Source organism: Camellia sinensis, chromosome 2 (genome assembly GCF_055761805.1).
Source record: "Camellia sinensis isolate YWXY chromosome 2, ASM5576180v1, whole genome shotgun sequence".
Taxonomy (NCBI): domain Eukaryota; kingdom Viridiplantae; phylum Streptophyta; class Magnoliopsida; order Ericales; family Theaceae; genus Camellia; species Camellia sinensis.
This window is the reverse complement of record NC_138962.1, coordinates 61,579,578-61,589,243: the sequence shown is the minus strand read 5'-3', so window position 1 is coordinate 61,589,243 and position 9,666 is coordinate 61,579,578. Positions and strand designations below refer to the sequence as shown.

The window sequence follows — 9,666 nt, the reverse complement described above, 5'->3', positions numbered from 1 at the left end:
GAGGAGAAGCGATGAGAACTTAATCGGAGGTTTTCTAGGCAATAATTACTATGCGCAAACTTCTCAGAAAAATTACCTCCGGCGACTTCATCGGCTGCTCTGTCGCCTCCTGTGTCTTCTCCACAGGGATATAGGCCGGAGAAGCAACTCACTAGCAGCGGAGTTTACACGGCGGTGCCTGAACAACAACAACAACAACAACAACAACAACAACAGGTTTTCATGATCCAAACTCCGGCGGGTTTGTATCACGAGCTGATGGGAAAACAGGTACCCGACTATGAGCTGAGGATTGTAAACGCCCAACTATTAGGCATCCGTATGCTCAAACCCAAACAAATAGTTTTTTGGTCTATAGTGTTCATATTCACTCGATCACTTTTGGACCACACCCATGAACTTGCAAATTTTTTAATCCTATACAACCACTATAGAGGAAGCCAACATTTGAACCTCTAATTTCATCTTCCTTATAAACAACCTCATGGATACAACTGGCTGCCCCTTTGCTGTCACAGTTATGTATGACAGTACATGTAACTTATATGACACTTTTTTTACCACCATGATATTTTGTGCATTTGGTTGCCGAACTATATCACCCAAAAAAAAAAAAAAATCAAATTTCAAATGTTTTTTTTCTTTAGACACGAAAACCACTCACTTATGTGGGTTGTTTTGGAAAGTAGATTAAAAGCTATTTTTTTTTTTTGACTTTTTTTATTTTTCTTAAAAAAATATGTAAAAAAATAAAGAGAGTATGTGACCAAAAGAAGTTAAAAGTCAAAAAATTTGACTTTTAACCTCTTCCCAAAGAGGGCTTATCATACTACAATGATTAATTAGTTGGTTTACACATTTTGCTTTAATTTTTTTGCCATCTTCCATAATTATTGTATCATATAATGTATCCTTCAGATTATTTTATTTTTTCTTGATGTCCATAGCTTTCACTTTTCATATGAAATATACATTTTTTTAACATATTTACAAAAAGAGGGGAAGGAGGCCGAGTTTCTTAAAGTAGTCATTATCTTTTTCAACACATATGCTGCCAGCCTAGACATTGAATTTCATTACTATTGCACTAAGCTTCACATCCTAACATCAAACTATCAAAAATATCATTTAAATCACAAAAACAACAAAATCCTCTTAATGCTAACAGAATTTTCATATTCTTATTTGCTTCCTTTGGCTTTCTAAGAAAACAAATTTGCAATTGCCCTTAGCTTTATATATGCATTGTTGAATGTTAAATGCACTGGAAGCTTTTGTTGCAAAAGAGAAGCTAGGAGCAAGTAAAATATCTTAGTTGGTAACTTGGTATATATTATCTAACTTATTGCATGTGCACATATGTTTACACATGGCCAGCCTTAGCTTGTTATTGAGAGGGTCCTTCCTTCATTTGAAAGACTGAAAAAAAATACAATTCCAAGATTGCATATCTAGTTTAGTCACCCAGTGACATTTAATGTAAACCTTTTTACAACAAAGATACCATTTTCAAGTTTAAGAAACCAGAGACCGTTCATTAACAGGCTTATGGATTGAACGATATATACATATATATATATATATATATTTTGTCCTATGTTGGGATCTAAATTACACAAGCAAGAGGATCAATTTTCTTGAGCTACCAAGTCATTGTTAGGATTGTTTTTCAAGTCACTACAGGAAAAAGAGGTTTAGGCGGCGTTTTTTTAACGACGCATTTTTAAACGTCACTTTTTTTAACATTTAACGACGTTTTATAAAACGTCGCATATTTATTTAACAAAACGACACCGTTTAATAATAGGAAACGCCTCCAAATGTGTTGTGCCTCACGCGCTTGGTCTCCTCTTTTCAAAGCCTAATTTTGAATCTCAGACTCACCTGAGACCCAAATTTTCGAGCTCTCTCTCTCTAAATCTCAGAGCGATTTCGAAGCTCCACCACTGTCTCTCTTTCTCTCTCTAAATCTCTCTCTCAACCCTCTCTAAACCCTTATCAGAGCAATTCAGGGATTCATCTCAGTGATTTCATCACAAAGATTCAGAGCGATTTCATCTCAGTGATTTCATCGCAGAGATTTAGAGATTCAGATCGGTCTCCACCATCTGCACCATCGTCTCCATCATCATCTACACCATCGTCTCCTAAGGTGAGCTCCACCGTCTCTCTCTCTCTCTCTCTCTCTCTCTGAAGCTCTTCCTTCCCGTCTCTCTCTCTGTTTCAGTGATTGATGAGTTGTATATGCTCTAGTTCGCCCCCAATCGAAGATTGATCCATATGAGGTTAGGGCCCGTGCTAAACAGGTTGTGCAAGATCAGCGCCGTCTGAGGGTTGGTCTTCCAATCTCAGTTTCATCGATTCTTCTCTCTCCCTCTCTCTCTCTCTCTGTCTCCCTCTCTCTCGATCTCTCAATCTCTCTCGATCTCTGTGTCTCTCGCACAATCTCGTTATCTGCGTACACATTATTTGTACTTTTTTTTGGATAATTTTTTTTCTCCTAAAATCTCTCTATACAAGTATGTATATGAATTTATATATGTATTGATTGAATAATCACCCTTATTTTATTTTCAAGCTCTCAAATGATCCGATCGTTGATCGGTAGTGATGGAAAAAATCAACTCCTGTGAGAAAAGAAACTCTTTCTCATTGGAGGTAAGTTCTAATATATTTGTTTACATGTTTGTTCTGGTTTTGATCTTGTTTAGATTTGAATTGAACAACTCTATGTTAGCTTTTTGTTCATTGTTTGGGAAGTGATATCAATTTATTAGCATTTGTAGTTTGAATGCCATGTTTTGTTCATTGAAAATATAGTTAAGGTAATAAAACGACATTTAATTTTTATTATGTTGGACTGATTATGTTTTGCCGTTAACAGAGGACAAGCATTTTGCACTACTGCTGCTGTCCTGGGAGGAAAGAGCTGGGCATCTCAGATATCTGAGTTCTATACAATCAGAGAATAATATGAAAATAAGGGTTTTTAAGATCTATATTAATATTATACCATGTACTACCTTAAGAAATTTTCTATTTATCCTTTTTATATAATATATTATTACAATATCAGATATCAATCAGATTGATTTACTTAGGTTAAAGTTTGAGTCAGATATCAATCAGTAATCTCACTGATTTTTCTTACAGGATGGACAAGATTCTAAAGATCCAAAGCAAAGCACTGCTGATATGACAGTTTTTGTAAGTCGTGTGATATATGGTCCTTCCTATTAGAATTTTTGTAACTCTGTGGCTTTCATCTAGCCATGGTGAGGTGATACTTTTCTGGTGATATGAAGTATACTTCGGGCATTTGGATTTGTTCTGCTCTTATTGTGACAACTCTTTTGTTCAAATGCATAATACATACATAATACATAACATATATTGTTTGTTCAAATGCATAATGCATACATAGATATATATACTCCTTTGTCACAGTGCTGTTGAATTCATGGCTGTTATTGTGGTTGATACTGCTATTTATTGTTTGGCTCGATGAATTTTACTTTGGTTTTTCTTCCCATTTGGTCGTCATGGACAAAGGAAACTTTTCTATGCTACTATTATTTTCTGGAAGCAGTCTATTAACTACAGAGATCCATAATTAAGAATTTAGTTTGCCAATGTTACCCCAAAAGTTGTGTGAGTTAATGCCTACTAGCTTTATTTGAACTACCTAATAGTTAATAGGATTTAAAGTATGAGGTCCAATGTTTGGTCTAGGAGGAGCTATAAATTGAGTTATATTTTGCATTGTGCTTATCAAGAGGGAAAAGAAAAAACATTTTATCAGATTGTTCTCAAACCAGTATTGCATAGTTTCTTATTGGAACTTTAATCTGCAAGTTTTGGTGTTTCTTGATCTGCAAAAGATGGTTGAGCTATAATTTTTGCTTAATCATTGCCATTTCAGGTGGAAATAGTGCTACTGGAGCAATTGCTGGAGGTGTAGCTGCTGGTGCTGCCTTACTTTTTGCTGCACCAGCATTTGGGTTTGCATGGTGGCGCCGAAGGAAACCACATGAACATTTCTTTGATGTACCTGGTTTGTGCTCTTAACTGAAAAATAGGTTAAATTGTCCATTTGGATGTGTAATGTGTTCACTTTATACATCTTTCATCAGCCGATGAGGATCCAGAAGTCCACTTGGGACAGTTCAAAAGTTTTTCGTTACGAGAATTGTAAGTTGCAACAGATAGTTTTAGCATCTCTCTCTCGATCTCTGTCTCTGTCTCTGTCTGTCTCCCTCTCTCTCAATCTCTCAATCTCTCTCTCCATCTCTGTCTCTCGCACAATCGCGTTCTTTGCTTACACATTAGCTGTACTTTTTTTTGGATATTTTTTTTTCTCCTAACTTTCTCATTGGAGTTAAGTTCTAATATATCGTTGTAACATCTCCATGGATTTGGTCCCAAGATACAATGTCTTTTCAGATAGAGTTAAAGTAGCATTTGTTATTAGTGATCCTGTTGATTGGGGCAGGGATATTCAGGTATTTTGTCCAATTTTATATTGTATTTATGCACTAGGGTCCGGTTAAATGCATTTTGAAACCTAATGTAGTAGCTTCAGTGATTATAGTGGTGGCCTTAAATTCACAAGAAATTGGTCAATATGTCATGGTTTACTTGCCAATATGTTTTGATCATTTTTAATATTTAATATTGGTATTCCCTTTATAATATATTTCCAACTACATGTGGTGAAGGAAAGTTTACTTGACTTCTTGCATGACAACCAATCTCTGTAATAATCATTATTTTTATGAAAGAATTAGGAATTGAAGCTCTATGTGTCGCCCTTTGTTGTCAGTTGCTGCAATTAAATAGTTGAGTAAATTGTAGCTGTGTCTGTGGCCTCTTTCCAAGTACTGATTAGATCCATTGTTTCTTTAGTTCATTTTCTTCGGCCTTTTGTAAGAAATTATTTAAGAGCCTCTCAGATTTTATTATGCACTTGAATACATTTCATGCTAGTAAGTAATACATGTAGCTAATAGTTGTTAATTACTATAATTTGTTAGTTTAGTGATTTTTCATATTACATACTTCGTTGTTTGTCTTTGCATTATCAGCTGCTTATGTGTCTTGGTCTCTTAGCTTGCCAAAGTCCTACATTATAAGCAATATATGGTTTAATTTCTCAACAACATAGCTGTAATTATGTTGAGCTGTATATGGTATTTTGCTCACTTAAGTGCATTTCTTGTAGTTCATCGGGAATTATCAAGAAACCATTGGCATCAAGATTGGGTGGGGTGCTGGTAAGGGCAAACTTATTTTTTTCTTTCTCATGTTCTCTATCAAATGAAATTAGATTAGGGAAGTTTAAATGACCAAAAGATGAATTTATTATTTATGTAAATTTAGAATATCGTACTGGTTTTCTTGAGTTTCAAACTCAACTTCTTATTTCATGCCCTTTCTTCTGAAGTCTCAGTACAAATAGTGGACTAGACACTCAATCATGCACGTGCCACTTTTATTGAGGGACAAATAAATTAAATTGTGCACAGTGCATTGACCGAGAAGGAGACTACCTTTATGAATAACTTTCTTAAGATCACCACTTCCTCAACCAATGGTGGCTGGTGGGGATCTAGCTTGTTAGTTTTAATTCTCTAGTATCCTTGAATTTTTTGTTCTGATACGTCCATTTTTGATGATGTTAAGCACTGGAAAATACTATCACACCATTCTCGTTCATCTTCTATGGTCTTCACTTTGTATTCCACTTGATACAGTGTGAAAATTCGTTTGATTAGTTGTAATAAATAAATAAAAATTGAACTAAGTTGTGAATTTCTTATGTTTGGACTCGAGCCATAATGTATGCCTTATCTGTTTATTAAATTTTGAAGCATTCAATCTTACTATATTCAGTTTTTTTTTTCCCTTTCCATGCATATTGTACAATTTTCCTTTGAGGTTCAACCCTCACACACTTGTTACCTTCTCCCATTCATTCATATTTGTCTGTTGAGATCCTAGGCTTTCATCATCTGATTTCAGTTATTGCTAATTGATAATGGACAGCTTTGGTGTATTGTCTCTTGTAGGTTTGGAAAAGATTCACCCAGTTTGAGCAAACTTATGGAGATCTTGCTAGCATGTTGAAGGTAGTCCCATATCTTGATGCAGCATCCTTGTGTATTGTTTTTTCTTTATTTTTTTTTGTTAGTTTTTGGATTATTATCTTATTATCTAGATCTATAAATTTTTCAGGTCTGAGCTTTACAATTGTTCTTCTGACACAGGTTGAGCAAAGAAGGAAAGAAGCGCTTTCCAGAACAGGTGAAGAGAGTCAATCGGCTTTAGAGAGTTCACTACAAGATGTTGTATCACGTTATAGTTTCATGGATCTTTGGCCTTGCTCTTCTAAGGATTTGGATCATTTGGCACGACAAGAGGTACTTATTAAGTTTTGAATATTCTCTTGTTAATTATCATTTCTTTTTGTCTTCTCTCTATTTATTGTTGTGCTTGATTTTAGTTAAATTAGTTGCTGCTTTGCTGTCCAAGCAAAGATTTACTCACACCCAGGCATGCATTCATACAGTTTTACGTCGTCTTTGGCCAATATTTTTATATACGTTTTCTCATATTGATCCATTGTCTTGCATTTTACATTGGTCCAGTGTACACAAATTTATGGAAATTGTCATACTGTTCGATACTTGTATATGGGGTGGAAAAAAGGAGAATTTTTAATTAGGAATGTTTTGTTTTTTTCTATTGTTAAACATCTATGTAGATCAGACAGAAGAAGTTGGAAAATTTGTGGGACATGAACAAAAAAAATTCACAACAACATAAAATATTTACCATTTGAATAGATTTAACACGCAAAACAATTTAGAACTTTTTGATTTATTCACTTATACATTAACTGTTGTACAACTTGCGAGATGAAACTGTTGAAGACAGCCTCTATGTTAAACCTTCAAAGCATGAAGGAAGATTGTACAGGTTGGGTGGGTTACCTTCAAACGTTGGTTGGCGGAGTCCCCTCAAGGTGGTCCAGGGGTCGGGGAATCAGTCTTTTGAACTATGAACTGACATGGATTTATGATAAGATGGAGGGGTAAAATGGGGTGTGTGAGTATGTGTGTTTTGGAGGTTGAAATGAGAGCATTTGGATGTTGGTTTTTGGTTATTATTCCAGAGCCAGAAGGGGTAGATGGTTAGAGGGAAGCAGAAATACTATTTGGATTTACGTCTCGCTTGGGCTCTGCATGTGAAATTGAAAATAAAGATATATGTCATACCATCTATATCTTTAGTAAAATGTATATTAACATGTTTGGCTATTTTCTCTGGATTCTTATACTTGGAAATGAACTTTCTTTTTTTCCCAGTGGCTTTCTAAAAACGTCAATAAGAAGACTGAGAAATCTGCTCTGGAAAATGGAGCTGTTTTTGTAGGTACTAATATAGCATTTGTTCTCAAAATTTATATTTGGTTGTAATTTCTCTTTCATATCATTTGGTAATTATCTGCTGCTACTTGGGGACAGATAGGGGCTCTTCAGGATTGACAACCAATTCAAATCAATCTACAAAAGTTGTTTATCCAGATACTTCGAGAATGGTTATTTACGATCCAAGGCAGAAGGCTGGTATGCTGTAATTTTTTTGATAGTTTTTTTTTTGAACGATTTTTTTTGGGATGGTTTACTTGACAGTTTTATTTGCCAAGAACGCCTGACATCAATTGACTGGAGGTATTGGGTTTTTTCAAGCCCGTCTGCACCTGGACTTCCAGCTGTTTCAAGCACGTTGACTGCTTCAAGTGTTGTGTTAACTGGTGGTGGAACACCGAATGCTCCCAATGAATTTTTGAAAGCAACACCGTCTGCTTTGTTAGCATTTATTGCAAATTTGCCTACTGTAGAGGGTAAGTCTCAAACCTAAGAAACATGGACATTCCGACACGGAAATTTTCAAAATATATAGGACATGACACCTGGGGGGACATGTACAAAATTATATTTATTATATACATAAGGATAAATGATTTTGGGGGAATATCAAAAAAATAGAGTAGGAAAAATAATTACAAAATAATGAATGCATAAGTGATTCATGCACATAGGATTGTTCAAATAAAACTTGTACCTTCATCATTTTGCAATTATATTTCTTACTACACATTTTTGAAATTTTCACAATAGTTATTATGTCGTATTGTGTCTAAAGTGTCCAAGGAATGTCGTATTGTATCGTATTGTACCTTCTCTCTCCCTCTCTCTCTGTGTGCTGTTTGACTGACTAATGTTTGATGATTCGTTGCCGAAATTGCTAGGTCCAGCACCAGACATTGATTTTGTATTATCAATATGCCTGCAAAGCAACATACCAACAGGGCAAACTGGAAAATCAGTGAATCCCTCAACACAATTGCAGACTGGTCCTGCCCCAAGTGCAAGTGACCTTTCTGGTTCAAGCAAACCTCATCCTGTTCCAAGTGGTTCATCTTTCAAAACAACAAGAGACAGGAAAAGAAGAGATGCAGACAGTATGTCTAAACCCTTTCCTCCCGTTGACACATTATATTATGCTATATCACATAGACATTTAGGAACATCATCTCTATACGTGGATTGGTGTTTGTATGGTGATGAGCGTTAATTTTTGATTGCATATACATTAGTATGTATATATATATATATATATATATATAAATTACATATACATTCATCCATAAATTTAGAGGGAAAATTTCAATTTGCCCCTATGGTTCAACTCAAGCTTCATGAACTTTAATGGCCAACAATAAAACCAATGCACAGGGTGCTGCACTAGCATATGGTTAGCTGATAGATTGGTTGTCCAAATCTAGAACTTTTTTGATGCTTTTATATGTCTTTTCTCAATTATTTTGCTGGATTTTTGATCAATTGAGTGGTTGGGTCAGTGGGACATTGGTTAAAGTTTGTAATAAATTTTTGGTTTGCTATATATGATATCTATATTTATAACATAATAGACACAGAATAATTCTTTAGGTTGTGTCCATAATCATATTTGGATAAAGAAACATATTTGTGTAGGGATTGACCGAAGCCTATGGTGCCCACCGATAAATGTCAAACCAACCGTAGTTGGGGTTCCTTGTGATAATACTTGTGTCAAACTTGCTTCAAACCTGTGTGTGGTGCATCACACTATGATGATGGACAATAGCAATAGTAATGGCTAGCAATGTAGGCTCTACTTTATTGATCTCTCAATTACATCCAAATTTCAATTACATCCTCTCATTGAATAAGAGTTTGTCTCACGTTTACTTCTTTGATGTTATGTGTTGAAATCCTATTTACCCATTAATGTTGTTACTTGTACAGTTATACACGTATCTTGTTTCCTATTATTATTATCTTGTTTCTTATAACACTTTGAAATTAGAAACTTTAAGTAATGTCTAGTTAAATTTGAATATTCAAATTTTTTTAAGAAATATTGAAGTTTAATGATTTAACCTTGTAGTATATTAATTTAAAATTAAATGAAAATGAAGTTTGGTGTGTTTAATTATGCTTTTAACCCTGTGAAATCAACTTTACAGGTTAAATTGGCTTCCTTTGAGAAGTTGTCTCTAAATGCAAAATGGATACTTTGATAGAGATATGGCCTAACAAACTTCAAGAACTAAGA

At 34.7% G+C, this 9,666-nt stretch overlaps 1 long non-coding RNA gene across 2 annotated transcripts; it reads left to right on the top strand.

Annotated features, from left to right (window-relative positions):
• Positions 1 to 2,587: 2,587 nt before the first annotated feature.
• On the top strand, positions 2,588 to 6,415 carry LOC145819575 (uncharacterized). Of its 2 annotated transcripts, XR_014360325.1 has the most exons (6): positions 2,588 to 3,207; positions 3,923 to 4,054; positions 4,134 to 4,191; positions 5,222 to 5,273; positions 6,069 to 6,128; positions 6,267 to 6,415. It is a non-coding gene; the product is annotated as an uncharacterized LOC145819575 (long non-coding RNA). The 2 variants fall into 2 exon arrangements; XR_014360324.1 differs by lacking the exon at positions 2,588 to 3,207 and having other exon boundaries at positions 3,610 to 4,054.
• The last annotated feature ends 3,251 nt before the right edge of the window (positions 6,416 to 9,666 follow it).